Source organism: Nilaparvata lugens, chromosome 2, assembly GCF_014356525.2.
Source record: "Nilaparvata lugens isolate BPH chromosome 2, ASM1435652v1, whole genome shotgun sequence".
NCBI classification, from domain to species: domain Eukaryota; kingdom Metazoa; phylum Arthropoda; class Insecta; order Hemiptera; family Delphacidae; genus Nilaparvata; species Nilaparvata lugens.
Genome location: NC_052505.1, coordinates 4,754,030 through 4,770,991, shown reverse-complemented (window position 1 = coordinate 4,770,991; position 16,962 = coordinate 4,754,030). Strand labels below are relative to the sequence as shown.

The following is a 16,962-nucleotide window of genomic DNA, read 5'->3' as shown; positions in this document are numbered from 1 at the left end:
TTTTATTTATTTATTTTATTTTAAACAAGAATAAAATATCATAAATACCGGTATGGGCTGCTATCCTTAATAGACGGCAGTGGCAAAGCAGAGCATCGGAGTCGCTGTTCTCCTATCATTCTTCACTGCCATTATAATGTGAACCCTAGAACTCTATCATGGACTCCACTAATCTGTACTCCAAGATAAAAAATATTCTGCAACATAGTGGCAGAATAATGCGAGTGCAGTTTCAAACTGAGAAACATGGGAAACTTTACATTTCTGATCTATGGTTTTCTCTTATATGGAACTGAGAAAATAGTCTCTGAAAGTGAGATATTCTTTCTCCTTGGAAGAGCCTATCAAATAGAGTCTCTGAGAAAGAGAAAGAGGACTTGAAAGTTCTAACTCCGTCTCATAAAGATTTTTCCATTTCATTTCTCTGGAAGAGAATATCAGAAATGTACGCATATCAGGAAATGTACAATCTCTGGAAACGCATATCAGAAATGTACAATTTGTTAAAAATTTTGTAATCTTTCCATTTTTCTTGCTAACCTTTACTAACTTGAATGCGTGTATAATTTAGGCACATCGTGGCCTGTTCGACATTTAAGCAAGAATATAATGTGAGGAGATTTTGTTCTCAGTGTAGTGGGATTACAGAAAACACAGGCTAATCGGAATTCAGCTAGTGTTTTAATTCCAGATCCCAATTTACACTGTACAACAGATTTCATGACTATAATTTAAAGAGATTTATTGAGTAATTCAACGTAATTAGTGATCTTGTTCCAAATGAGAACTCACCACGGTATCCCGAGTCTGTACGAACAACTTCTATATCTTAATTTCATTTGATAAATTTATGTATTTTCACAGGAATATGCTCTAAAGAATAAAAGAGATTCAATTCTACATGAAGGATTACTTCTCTTCATTTTGCATTGTTTTATTATTCTATGGCATAACGTAATGCATGGAGAAATAAGTGAGAATAGAGAAGGTAGAAAAATAATGTAACAAGTTAGTGTTAACTGTCACAGTAGTGAAAAGGTTTAAAATTACGAAAAAAGTTGATTGATTATAGTGAGTTCCACGTTATAATAGAAGTAGAGAAAGATAGAACAGCGTTGCCGATCCTCTGCTTTGCCACTGCCTTGTATAGAGGATTCCTGACACGTGAATTTTATGTAATATCAACTGTTCATACTTGTTTTTAATTATCAAATATATTTTATTCGACGAAGAAATATATTTTTGATTTTCAAGTATATTTTTAATTTTAAAGACGTATCTCTGTATTTTTTTTTTAATTTTGATTATACAAATGTCAAAATTAAAAATATTTTGATTATAAAACTAAAAATATTTAATTTATAAATATTAAATTTAAAATATTTTGACTATCAATTCTCATAATTGAGATCAAATATTTTGTTGATTATGTTTCTACATAGTTGAAAACGTATCTGACAATGTTGCGGAGGTAGGAAAGGATAGCGCTATCTGCTTTGTCGAATGATAGACAAGAATAGCAACAAGAATGTCAATTAAATTCCGCCATTATAACGTGGACCTCATTACAGTGTCCAGTACCCTTGCGTGTTCCGCTTCAGTTACTGATCAAAATAAAAAAAAATTTCAAGTTGAAATTCGAATTTGTTTTTCCATCAATTATTTATCGGCATCCATGGAAAATGTGTTTATCAGATCAATAAAGTGATAATATGTTAAAGATTAATATAAGCTTGACTTGACAGTCACTACTTGTAAATAAATTATTGATAAAGATCTTCAGTATCGTTTGGGAGAGATGATCATGGAAAAGAACATCTTGCTCCAGAAAAATGATGAATTTCTCACGGTTGCCAACCAATTAATAAGTATGCTAGTTGAAGAGCAAATCTGTTTGTGACTTTATTCTGATAAAAATAACTGATTTCTCTTCTACTACATTTATATTTCATCCGATTGAAATCTAGATGAATGATAAATTACAGTTATAATTGATTGAATCCAAATGAGCGTGTTTGAAATTCAACATGAAAACAATCTTTCTTAGAACATGGAACAAAAAATTGGTATCTTTGAGAATGTCAATTAAAAGATTGTTCTTGTACACTGGATTATTTTCTCAAGATTTTTCCATGTTTGTCTTTATAGGAAAAGTGAGATTAAAAGTGAATGTCTCTTAAAGAGAGAGAGAGAGAGAGAGAGAGAGAGAGAGAGAAAGAGAGAGAGAGAGAGTGAGAATGAGAGAGAGTGAAAAGGTAAGTCCAAAGAGTGAATGAAGAGTCATGTGAATTAACAATTAAAATAGAGAGGGTTAATTTGAAAATTTCTTCTCTGGAGAGTCATGTGAATCACATTGATATTGAAATAGAGAGGGCTAATTTGGAAATTCCACTTCTCTATCCTGTGGAAAAATCTCACCCAATGATGATCCAAATATTGAAGAGGTACAAAATATTAGTGGCTTACAAAATTGTAATATGAAAAAAAACATTTGTGGCCTACAAGTACAGCCCCACTTATTGAAATTTACGAAGATAAACTAATTAATAACTTTAATAATTCTCGATGACGTTCAAATTTTCAGGCAAAGAATTGAACTCTGAAGAGTTTTGAGAGATTTCGTGAGTACTAAACATAATTTTAACTTTTAAAAATTTATCTATTTATTTATTATTCGTGGATACAATACTACAAATCATATCAATATGATTGGGTAGGAACAACAGGCTTGGCCCAAAACTATTCCATTCCCAAATTTTTATAATTCCACCAAAGATGACAGAAATAATTTATGATATAAATAAGATAGTTTTCTTTATTCTATGATTCCAAACAGATCTCGCAATAGATAGCCTACTTGAAATCTCAATAGATTATAATTTTGATCATATTTTTGTTAGCGTGAATTGAGTTTTTAAGGGTTTGAGAATATTATACATAATACATTTTTAATACCTCATAGATCTCTGAATAATGATTTAAATAAGATAGTTTTCTTTACTCTATGATTCCACACAGATCTCGCAATAGATAGCCTACTTGAAATCTCAATAGATTATAATTTTGATCATAGTTTTGTTAGTGTAATTGAGTTTTTAAGGGTTTGAAAATATTATACATAATTTACATTTTTTAATACCACATAGATCTCTGAATAGATAGTCTACTTGAACTCTCAACAGATGATGATTTTGATGATATTTTGGTTAGTGTGAATTGAGTTCTCAAGGGTTTGAGAGTATTATCTACATTTGTTGTATTCCACATAGATCTCTCACTAGATAGCCTACTTGAACTTCCAATAGATGATAATTTTCATAATTAGAAAGTATAATAATATTTTGTTTAGTTTGGGTCGCAAATCAGTTAGCCTATTTGAAAGCCTCATCCTAATCAGACGCAAACTCAAGTTTGCTATCAAGTGAGTAGGATTCTGAGGTAGCCTACGTATAGAATACTTGGGTGTCCTCTCAAAAACCTGCAGAGAATATTCTCTCTATATAATTTCAAAGACGAGCATTCTATTACAATATTTTATAATGAAAAGTAGTACTATAGCCTGGTTTTCATAAGTGGAGTTAGTGGTAGAGTTCCCTGGGCAAGTACTAACTATCTTGTGAACTCTCCCAATGAAAACGTTCATGGTAGAGTACTAGTTTTTAGTAGAGTAGAGTGGGATAGCATCGTGGGATAGTACTCTACCACTTGTCATCCCCCACCACCGCTTCTCACTCTACTCTACCACTACTATGCTAATGGAAATAGTCTCGAGCAACTACGAGCAACTAAAGTAGAGTTATCACTTACGCTATCAAGTTTAAGAAGTATTGTTATTTATTAAAAAGTGTTCAATTGTTAATTAAATAGTAATGACATTTAAGGTTAGTTTTGTTCACCAGAGAATACACTTTACCTACTATTCTCAATTGTAGAGAAAAGTTAGTGGTGAAAAGTAAGTAGAGTTAGCTCGGTAGAGTTAGTATGCCAGTTACTCTACTAGTGAAAACCAAGCTAAACATCCAATTATCAAAGCTCTTTTTTTGAGATTACAATTTTGAAAACTTGTTCATGAACGAAAACAGACGATGAACAGCAGAAAGTAGAGGCCAAGCCGGTCCTGTTGAAAATGTAGCTTTATGGCTTTGCGAGAGATAGAGGCTCTGATTAGCGGAGAGTCGACGGATTTAAACTTTCACTACGACCAGTGTTCGTTCCGTACAGTCGAGTCTGTTGGTTACTTTTCACATAGCAGTCTAGAATAATTTAAATAAATTTCATACTCTACAACTCCACCCACATCTACTCTTGGACGATTGATAGTTTTCTCACTTTCTTGGCCAAAATATGAAAAAATAATGGAACATTATTGAAGAGACTTGAAATATTGTCAAAAAATCCACTTTATTTTCATAAAATAATATTATTTCACAGGAGCATGCTTTCGTGTGTGCTCACACATCATGGGAAAGCTCCACAACATCAATATTCACGCTACAAACTTAATTAATAGAACATTGTTTCATCAGAGAATCATTGTTAAAAGCTTGAAACTATATTATGAGAGCTATATCTATACTATTAAACGAGCAACTTCTGTTTATAAAGTCAGATGTTTAGATGTTTTGATGTTTATATGTTTGTATTTCACCGGATCTCGAAAAGGGCTCTAACGATTCTCACGAAATTCAGAACATAGTTGGTTTATAATATAAATATTCGATTGCACTAGGTCTTATCCCTGGGAAAACTCGCTGAAGGACATTAAAAGGATAATATTATTATTCATTCTTGGAAAAACAGCTGATAATAATTATTTCGTCGTCTGTTGGTGATGGAAGTGAGTGAGCGATTTCATGTGTGTGGGACTGTGTCAAAATTATGACTCAGCTGTTGAACTTTTGGAATCATTCAATCAGGTACTTGGTGCCGGTTGCAAAAAAGCCGGGCTATTTTCAATCCTGATTAATTCCAGTAGATCCATCTTTTTGAAATGGTCTTCTCTGATTTGGTTCATGTGAAGTTAATCAGGATTAAAATTTAACCGGCTTTTGTGCAACTGGGTCTTTGTGAGGGAAATTTTTGCATTCCTCTGGGAATCAATCTCAATTTACTGTGATTAGATAGAACATCTCTGTATGAATGTTATTATAATTTCTTCATTCGTAATACATTTTTTATGCTTTTGTACTCCAGAGCGAAGCTCGGTCCCCGATATTCATCAATATTCACGCTACAAACTTAATTAATCAAACAAAGAATCATTGTTGAAAGCTTGAAACTATATTATGAGAACTATATAAACTATAACCAAGACTGAAACTAGCTTGAAACTATATTATGAGAACTAGATAAACTGTAACCAAGACTGCTGTCTTGCTGATAAGAGATGACAATAAATGACTGAAGGTCTATTTTAATTTTTATAGATCCATAGAGAAAGATGGCATGAATTATCAATATTATTCGTCCATGCTACTCAATTTATAACATCTCTTTATAGTTTTAATAAAACAGAGAATAATAATTATTTTATAACTAAAATATTTGAAATTATTTCAAGGGAGTGTCTCTGTATTTATGTATTTTGATTATACAAATGTCTCACATCTGATTCGAAAAGGGTTGTACTTTAGATAAAAGATAGCTAGAAGATATCTCACGGTATAGAGCGTTTATGTTCGAAATTTCACTTGCCGATAGCATAGAGAAACAATAGCGTAAGTAGATATCCCATGGTATAGGGCTTTTATGTCGCAACTTTTACTGTTATCTCAAGCCGATTAATGTCGATTACTATCGATTTTTACTGTTTTGTTGGGGTAAGAGTGTATGAACGGCACAGTATGAGAGACTACGAGCGTCACACAGCTTCACGAAAAAGAACTACGTGGACTATCGGCTTGAGATAACAGTAAAAGTTGCGACATAAACTCATTATACCATGGAATATCTAACCATGAAACGTTATTGTTTAACGTTAAAAGTGGACTATCGGCTTGAGATAACAGTAAAAGTTGCGACATAAACTCATTATACCATGGAATATCTAACCATGAAACGTTATTGTTTAACCATGAAACGTATATCTAAGAAACGTTATTGTTTCTCTATGCTATCGGCCAGTGAAATTTTGAACATAAACGCTCTATACCATGAGATATCTTCTATGCTATCTTTTATCTATAGTACAACCCTTTTCGAATCAGATGTGAGACATTTGTATAATCAAAATACAAAAACACAGAGACACTCCCAGAGACACTGATATTATTCAGTCGCTACTCACTACAGATACAAATTTTTTGGTAAGTCATGTGAAGAACTGATCATAATTTTAAAATTTACATTGATTTATTTATTTATTAGGTTAGCACAAACAATACAATGATCGGAAAAGAAAAAACAGGCTATTGCCCAAAACTTCTTCAATTTCCTAATCTAGTTTTAAATTGTCCAAATATTATACATAGGTTATGTCCATTTCAATCTCAAAACCAAATCACAATCTGAAAATATGACTTAGAATAAAACAAACAATTTAATGTCATTTTATCGGTTTATCGGTTGCTCCTCTGCATGAAAGAATTATATACAAATTAGACGCAGCTGGTGCGTAATGAGGTTTCTAAGGAGTGTATTTGGCTGCAATAGAGTTTATAGAATCTGAAATACTGATATAAGACAGGTTTTATTGGTTGTTCCTCTACATGAAAGAATTATTCAAAATAGACGCAACTGGTGCAGTCATTTGAATAGAATTCCACCTGGAAGAATGCCACTTGAAGTCCAAAATTATAAACCTACTTGAAAAAGAGATGTAGGGGGGCCAAGAAAGAGATGGGTACCGGAACAGATTGATTAATAATCCTAATCCCTGGAGTGATGATGATGATAATGACATAGATTTAAAAAAATCTGGTGTGGCGCACTCACACAACTTTCCTTGCCGTTATGAAAATTGATCACCTAACGCTAGTGTTCCCGCGCATCTCAAGTCTACTATTCAGTGATTTGAGCCAGCTGGTGACAGGGTAATAACGCTGGAGACACACATGAGGTCTGCTATCTCTTCATAGTGGATGATTTAATAGAATCAACAATAATTTGCAATTGAATAATCACATTTTCTCGAATTTAAAGCTTATTTTCAATTTCAGGTGAAAATGTTACTGAACATTAATTGTAAAGATTTTCATGCTCAATCTACTCCACTTGATTTTTTTTTGTTTCAATTGTATCTGAAGCCTGATAATGGGGATTCTATCTGCATTGATGGGGCAGAGCTCCTGAAATTTTTACAAATATGGGACTTGTGGCAGTTGATAGAGCTTATCGATGACTATTTTAGGTATGAATTTGATCAAAATCGTTGGAGCCGTTTCCGAGAAAGTCACGAAAAACCCTGTTTTTGACAACATTTTCGCCATTTTAGCCGCCATATTGAATTGCATTTGATCGAAATTGTTCGTGTCGGATCCTTATAGTGAAAGGACCTTAGGTTCCAAATTTCAAGTCATTCCGTTAATTGGGAGATGAGATATCGTGTACACAGACGCACATACACTCATACACACACACACACACACACACACACACACACACACATACATACAGACCAATACCCAAAAACCAGTTTTTTGGACTCAGGGGACCTTAAAAGGTATAGAAATTTCGAAATTGGGGTACCTTAATTTTTTTCGGAAAGCAATACTTTCCTTACCTATGGTAATAGGGCAAGGAAAGTAAAAAATCAATAGTTATTCAGATCGCCCTAATGAACTTGATAGTATCATCCTACATTTTTATGGGAAGCGTACTGCAAACTGCAGTATGAAATTATTGGACAATTTGGAATGAGAAAATGAACAGCAATCATGATATTTATTCTACTGATCAACAACTATTATATCCCTAGAACGTATTCAAATAAACTATCGCACTATAAGAAACTCATACATTTAGAAGTAGTTTTCTAGACGGTGTATAAGAGACTGCAATTTGTTTGTGATAGTTGAATTGAACATAACTTGTAGGCTATTCTCCCTATGCATTATAAAGATTCGAAATAAAATTTTATGAGCAGTTGCATGAGTCGTTGTACAAGCGATACTAAGCTGTTTTGTAGCACGGAATAAAGAAGTACTAAAGGAGAACGTTGTTCTCCACAATATAGTGAGGTCCACGATATAACGGCAGAAGAGAACAGCGATGCCGATTCTCTGCCTTCTATAGAGGATGGCTGTGCCGTATATCTGATGTAATATTAATTGTTCATTATTGTTTGAAATAATCAACTATATAGTTTATTCGTAAAGAAAAAATATTTTCCAATGATTAAATAATGCATTATTATTATTTTTATCCTGTTTGAGGTTTTGCTTGACCACTGTTCCCCTGGCCTCCGACCCCCAAAGGAGAGTGACAAGCGATTTTACCAGAAAGACTACTTCACATGTCCCTGTGGTAAACAATCATACTGGATCCGTTTGATTTATTATTATAAGCACTACGTCCGTAAGCAAAGCAGTAGTGCATTCGTGTGACGTCAGCACAGATAGGGCTCCTACACCAATAAAAATTCGTTGATTTCAGCTGATCTATATCATCTAGTATTTTTATTGGTGTAGGAGCCCTACCTGTGCTGACGTCACACGAATGCACTATGGGTCTATGGCTTTGTTTACGGAGGTAGTGGTTCAAGCCACCAGCTGATTTAATTCATTTTAAGCTTTGACTGTACAAACGGCCCTCAATGTCACATCAGATATACCGGTATCAGCTATCCTCTATAGAAGGCAGTGACAAGGCAGACAATCGGCAACGCTGTTCCCCTATCTTTCTCCACTGCCATTGGACCTCAATATAGGCTATCTCAGATATAATTTTACACAAGAATGAACGAACATCCAATATTACATTAGATACACCGATATTAGCTATCCTATATAGAAGGCAGTGACAAGGCAGACAATCAGCAACGCTGTCCTCCTATCTTTCTCCACTGCCATTATAACATGGACCTCAATATAGGCTATCACAGATATAATTTTACACAAGAATGAACGAACATCCAATATTACATTAGATACACTGATATTAGCTATCCTATATAGAAGGCGGTGACAAGGCAGACAATCGGCAACGCTGTCCTCCTATCTTTCTCCACTTCCATTATAACGTAGACCTCACTATAGGAACGGCAGACGATTGTAGTTGCCAAGGGCGACTCTTCAAATCCTCCACAGAATAATAAATAATGATGGGGTACTATTTGATTGTAGATCCATCCAGCGCAAGTTGACACTCACGAACGCATCTTGAAGCTGTAAATTAATGTTGATGTTGATGTTGATGTTGATGTTGATGTTGATGTTGATCATGCTTTTTATGTTGATGTTGCGCCGTGCCACATGCAAATCTCGACACTCCCCAGTTTAGAGACAAAGAAACAGCACAAAATAGTCTGTCGATGGTTTTGTTCTGTTGCCTTTCGACCTTGGGACGTTCGTTTAGTTTTCATTTCACAACAATTGCTTCCAAATTCATTGACAGTTCGTATTCGGAGAAGAAAGGCAGTGTTATCATCAGCATCACTTCATCTACAACAACGACACTTTCTCAACAACAACAGAACCTGCAACAACCCAACAACTTGTTCTCTGTGCTCCGCTGTTTCGTAAACTTGTCAACAAAAGACAGTCAATGTTGAACACGAAACGCTAAATTCGACTTCTATTCACACAGTTGATGATATAAGTTTTCTTTGTGAAAATACAATGAATAAACTGTCGGTCCTGGCTGAAGTATGTCAGTCAAAGTTGAAGCGGAAAACACGAAATGCTAAATTCGACTTCTATTCACACAGTTGTCGATATAAGTTTTCTTTGTGAAAATACAATGAATAAGTTGACGGTCCCGGCTGAAGTATGACAGTCAAAGTTGGAGCAAAAAACATGAATCGCTAAATTCGACTTCCATTCACACAGTTGTCGATATAAATTTCCTTTGTGAGAATAAAATTAATAAATTGTCGGTCCCGGCTGAAGTTTGACAGTCAATGTTGAAGCGAAAACACGACTTCTATTCACACAGTTGACGATATAAATTTTATTTGTGAAAATACAATGAATAAATTGTCGGTCCCGGCTGAAGTATGACAGTCAATGTTGGAGCGGAAAACACGAAACGCTGAATTCGACTTCTATTCACACAGTTGTCGATATAAATCTTTATCTTTATCAGAGTTGTCTCTCTTTCTTTTCAGCACAACCCGCCATGAAGCCTGTTCTTGTATTTAATTGAAACTTTATTTTTGATTGTGATTTTTTGTTTTGATTTCTTTTATGTATATTGTATTGTGTTGATTGGAATAAAAATTGATTTGAATTGAAAATTTTCTTTGTGAAAAGACAATGAATAAACTGTCGGTCCCGGCTGAAGTATGACAGTCCTAAGGTCCATTGACGGCTCAAATGATATATTCAGGCGAGGTGGTACTTCCGTCAGGGACTCCCCACTAATAAAAGCCATACAAATATTATTATTAATGAAGAAACAACGAGTTGAAGTCGGAAACTGCATTGAAAGCATGAAATAAAATTATATTCATTTCAAATTTCTATCACGGTAATCTACTTCAAACAGTTGTACGGTTGTCTTCTTTCTTCAGTGCTACTCTTGAATATATATAAAAACAGAAATATGTCTACCCTTCTTAAAATTATTTAGTCACATGTTTCAGCTATATGATGCCATTATCAAGTGGTTGGAAAATAAATGAAATGACATTAATAATTGTACGGTTACATGAGTATAGATTGATGATGAAAAAAAACGACACTTTGACGTTTGTGATGTATCCTTTTATTATAATATGCTCATTAAATGATTCATGAAAAATATGAAGAGAGGAGAGAAGATTATGCATGAATTATGTGATTTAACCGTTGGCTACATTTATATGGTTAGTCAATTACTTTTTCCTGTCACTACAAATTTTATTCAAAAATAAGAATTATTAATAATTTATTTCTTATTCAGCAAAACTACAGGTACAAGTGTTACCATTTATAATTAAGTTCAATGTTCTCCAACAAATAATGAAGTTCCAACAACCATACGATAACAATACAGTATGTTGCAATGTCCAGTGCTGAACTGGATTCCCATTGTTTACTAGAAAGTGAAATTGCATCTAGAATCTGTTAGCAGTATGTCTTCAATTGTAATGCATTTCAACATTATGTGAAAAAGTAACATCTGGTTCAAGGGTGTACATTTCAAACAGAGTTTCCAAGTAGATAATTAGAATCCTACACCATTTTGTTCAAAGGAGTTTTAGAAACAAACAGACTTTTTCTAGGTAGATTAATTAGAATTCGACACCATTGTTTCAAGGGAGTTTTAGAAAGAGACAGACTGTTCCCAAGTAGATTATTAGAATTTGACACCATTGGTTCAAGGGAGTTTTAGAAAGAGACAGACTGTTTCTTATTAGATTATTAGAATTCTACAACATTGGTTCAAGGGAGTTTTAGAAAGAGACAGACTGTTTCTTATTAGATTATTAGAATTCTACAACATTGGTTCAAGGGAGTTTTAGAAAGAGACAGACTGTTTTCAAGTACATAAATCAAAATTCTACACTACACCATTGGTTCAAGAGTGTTTTTGAAAGAGACAGACTGTTTCCAAGTAGATTAATTAAAATTCTACACTACACCTTTGGTTCAAGGGAATTTTAGAAAGAGACAGACTGTTTCCAAGTAGATCAATTAAAATTCTACACTACAACATTGGTTCAAGGAGTTTTAGAAAGAGACCGACTATTTCTAATTATATTATTAGAATTCTACAACATTGGTTCAAGGGAGTTTTAGAAAGAGGCAGACTATTTCTAAGTAGATCATTATCCTGTCAATCTTGTCGGCTCAAAGCCCACTGTAGACTACAGACTGCACATGGCATGACGTGTAGGTAAAAGTAATCATATCGTCCAATAAGGTATATGAGTTGAATAGTTGGATTTTCTTCTCATCTCGATTGTTAACATGCGCTGATTCCCATCAGTGGAAACAGAGTGAAGATATATTATGATGTCCATCATATATACTTATTTTTTATCTCTGGTAGAACGCTCTACTGGTTGAACTCTTCACTAATGCCAACAACTAACTATTCTCCACTAGTAAATTTCAACGTCCAATAGGACTTATTCAAATTCAAATTCATTTATTTGCCATAAAATAATACAGATAGATAAAATAAATATTCTAACTTACAAAATGGCACTACCGGCAAAGTAAACTTGTGCGCCGGCAGTGAGTTCGAACAACTAGGTACAGCAAACATGTCAATAGAAAGAAAAAGAGCTTATTCAAACCACTAGAATAACTAAAATTATGGAAACCAGGTCACATCTCAATACTTACAAACGATAAGACAAAGTAACAAAATCACAAGCAAGTGACGAACTCAAAAAGACCAATTCAAGGAAGCCATGACAATAATATTTTTTAACATTAGAATGAAACACTACATAATGGATATAGATAATTTGAAATAAACATTTATCCTAATCCAATCCAGTATAAGATTCATTATGGATTTTGTAATTCTATTAATAATAAAATCAGTTGGGACTTTATTTATAAACAAGTAACACTGATATTCAAACTGACGTCTACATACACTGGTAAAGTCAATATCAAATTGTAATGGATTGGAGGGACGCAAATTATATGGATTATTCCTTAAGTTGAATGTATCACTATTTCACTCTCTCATTTAGTATTATTACTACTCTCTCATCGAAATTGCTACATTGCCACTAATTTCTTCGCCCAAGTCTAACCAACCAGGGAGAATTGTGGCTGTTAGATATGGCGCTCACAAGCGAGTTCGATTTATAAAAGCTTAAAAAAATCAGGTGGTTAGGTCATGTAGAAAGAATGACCGTGAGCAGAATTTCTAAAATTGTGATTATTGTACCCCTATGAATCATTATTATCACAGTTTTCACTCCACAAAACTGATGTTATCATACCAGTGAAAAGTAATTCGTAACGATAATTTTATTTGAGAATAAATATTATTGATGCAAATCCATAATTGAAAGTTATAATCAATATATTTTTATAATGAAATACATCAAAGCTTTAAAATACAGGATGAAATCGAGAAAGAAAGTTGGAGCCTTTTAGAAAGTGGGTGCTAGAAAAAAATCAGTGTGTTAGCCTGTCTGCTATGATGAAGATTGTTGAGAATTAAAGATTGAGTTCAGTAATCGAATGTAGAGAAATATCGTAAAGTCAAGAACAAGTTTGTTTAGTTTTCGAAACCAGTCCTGGCCGTTGCATAAATCAGTACAAAAATAATTATTATTTATAGAGCTAGTACTAAAAGTTGAAAGTGATCTCACAAAACAGTTTACAAAGTGAATCTGTTTATATAAAATGTTAATAATCGTTTATATAATTGATGTTTATATAGAATGTTAATAATAATGTTGTTATCATTTATATTCATATATTATAATATGTTATAATTTAACTTGCTTCTCGAAAAAATCCAATCCTCTTTTATTCTAATCGAACTATCATTTTCATTTTGAGTGGTGAAACATGATGAAGAAAAGAAACAGGGGTTGAAATTTATGCACGAGTATAAAATCCTTTCGCATACCAATGCGGGATGCGGGACGTCGACGGGAGAGGAAAATTTAAAAGCAGTGATTAAAATAGTCCGTTCCTGACGTCATCTCGCGTCCCGCTTCTGTGTGCGAAAAGCTTGAAAATAAAAGTAACTACAAATACAATCTGAATTCTAAAAAGAAAATCAAGAATCCTATCCTAATCTGTGTCTGGAATTCTCAGTCAATCATTTTTTTCTGCTGAGGATGATGTCCACATGTTCTCCAGGCTTGTGCGTGGTTAATGGGACGGATGACACTTCAATCAAGCTTATTGCATATTGCTGACGTTATCATAATCTTATCACGTTATCCTCTTGAATTGTATAATAAAATTATATTCATAGAAATAGAGGGATACAGGGATCAGATATATTAGCCCCGGATAAAGTAACTAGCTACTGTGGAAGATATTCAGTTATGAACCTGTCAATCAGTTATATCATACAATAAGGACCAAGTCACATAAAGCGTTTTTCAAGCATTTTCAGACAAGTCAGCAAGGCAGGAAGCTCTCCGATTGGCTGATAATCAGCTGATTCTCGACCGCCAACCTAATCAACCAATCAGAGAGATTCCTGCCCTCCCGACTCGGGAAAAACGCTGTAAAAACACTTCGTACTATCATAGATAAACAACAGCGTGAGTAGATATCCCATGGTATAGGGAATTTATGTCGCAACTGTCACTGTTATCTCAAGCCGATTACTGTTGATTATTGTCGAATTTTACTGTTTTGTTGGGGTGAGAGTGTATGAACGGCACAATATGAGAGACTACCAGTGTCACACAGCTTCACGGGAAAGAATTACATGAACTATCGGCTTGAGATAACAGTAACAGTTGTGACATAAACGCCCTATACCATGGGATATCTACTTATGATATTGTTTCTCTATGGTACTATATTCAGGACCTAAGAATAGAGAAAGTATAAGAGTAAGAATATAATTATTTATAATACCATGTTTTCTCTATCGTTATATATGTTATAATGAACTCTAATCTCCATTTATTATATTAATTTATGAACTGGCAAACTGTTGGTGAATTATCGAGTTGAGGATTAATTGTGATTTGGAATAAGGAAGTTTGATTTGGAATAAGGAATTGTGAATAAGGAATAAGGAATGATTCGGAATAAGGAATTGTGATTTGGAGAACTGTGAGTTTTTACTTGAAAGTTATAAAATGTTGAATTTGACCGGGAATATACAAAAAGAATAGATAAAGAGTTAGCATGATAATATACTATGTTCTCTCTATGGTCATAAGTTGTACGCCCATCTAACTTATAAATTATAAAACTGTTACTGAATTCGCAAGTTGTGAAATAATTACATTGTTATATTCGGAAAACTGTTTGCAAGTTGTAACTTATTGTGAGTTGGAAAGCACTGTTGATTGAATTTGCCTGTGAAACGCGTACGCTAATAGATTAGCAGACCACTGTTTCTGGGTTGTTGAGGTTATTATTTTGAAGGCATATTTCCATAGGTCGAGAGTCGAGAGAGAGTGAGTGAGCAAAGAGAGAGAGAGAGAGACAAAATAACGGCACATCCGGCCTCACAGTGCAGAACACAGCTAGAGACGAGAGACGACTCTGCTCTGTGGATGCTGTTCTACTGTTCAACTCACTAACCACGTCTTTCACCTGTACTAGTACAGTGAGGTCCACGTTATAATGGCAGTGTTTGATTAGCATCCTTGTCTATCATTCTACAAAGCAGATAACGCTATCCCTTTCCACCTCCACAACGTTCCTAAATAATTTTTCAACAATGAAGAAACACAATTAATTAACAAAATACTATTCAGCCTCCATCATTATTATCCATTCATTGATAAAATGAATATACTTGGTATAATTGTTAATTTTTAACAATAATGAACAGGTAATATCACATGAGATATACCGGTATGAGCTATCCTCAGTGTAGAAGGCAGTTGCAAGGTAGAGAATCAGCAACGCTATTCTGTTATCTTTCTCCACTGCCATTATAAAGTGGACCTCATTATAGAAACCTATAATTGCATCTTCTGACAGTGTTTGGTGAGATGTAGTGATGTACTTGTTCATTATGAAAACACAAAGATTTCAAGGGTTCTAATGAGAGCACATCTTTCTTCAATGCCATTATAACGCGGACGTTACTATTATAGAAACCTACATTGAAAATGCATCTTCTGATACAGTGAGGAGTAAAAAGTGATATACTTGTTCATTATGAAAGCAGAAAGATTCCTCTTAGATTTCAAAGAGTTTTTATGAGAGCACATCTTTCTTCATTGTCATATAACGTTAACTTCACTATATAAACCTACAAATTGCATCTACTGACACAGTATTTGGTGAGATGTAGTATGGTACGGTACCAAGAAATGATACTTGTTCATTATGAAAACATAAAGATTCCTCTCAGATTTCAGAGAGTTTTTATGAGACCACATCTTTCTCCATTGTCATTATAACTTGGACCTCACTGTGAAACCAAAACTTACTGAACTGTATTTCAAATTCACTCAGCTATCCTCTATGGAAGGTAGTGGCAAGGCAGAGAATCGGCAGAGCTGTTTTCCTATCTTTCTCCACTGCCATTATAACGTGGACCTCACTATACAACCAAAACTAACTGAACTGTATTGCAGATTCACTCAGTTATCCTCTATAGAAGGCAGAGAATCGACAACTCTGTTCTCCCATCTTTCTCCACTGCCATTACAACGTGCACCTCACTACACCACTAAAATTATTCTGTACATCTTTTAAAATCGTGTATTGCACTCACCCACAGCTTCTTCCAGCAAAAGGTATTCCCAAAAGTCTGGAGCACACAAATTACAAATTGTTTGTTGCCGATCGAGCGGGTTAAAAGGTCGCCGATCGACGAGCAACTTAGACGCGCACGACACGAACGACGAACGACGAACTAGGAAGAAGCCAGACAAGAGACTAACAGGTCTGACACTACTATAGCACTGAAGGACTGAAGCACACTGGCATCTGGCTTTCGTTGAGTTCAAGCTGACAGGTGAATAGATGCCAGCAGCCTACATTGAGAGAGTTGCTCTGTTGGCGGCGGGGGGGTTGGCAGGATAAGCAAGGGGGCAGGGGGATATTTGTTGATGAGAGGGGGGAACTTTTTAGATCTGCGCGCGCACATTCACAGGCCGGTCGTCTTCGTGGTTCACAGGATCGCAGGACTTGCAGGACCACAGGATCACTCTTGATTCGCAAGTAGTAGTCTTCAGGAAAGCGCGTTTCTCTTTGA

At 34.5% G+C, this 16,962-nt stretch overlaps 1 protein-coding gene across 1 annotated transcript in view; it reads right to left on the bottom strand.

Annotated features, from left to right (window-relative positions):
• LOC111051178 overlaps window positions 1–16,700 on the bottom strand; it is a 234,224-nt gene extending 217,524 nt beyond the window's left edge. Inside the window, exon 1 of the mRNA XM_039419967.1 lies at window positions 16,480–16,700. The gene's annotated coding sequence lies outside the window, so the exon portion shown is untranslated. The remainder of the gene's footprint in view (window positions 1–16,479) is intronic.
• Window positions 16,701–16,962: the final 262 nt, after the last annotated feature.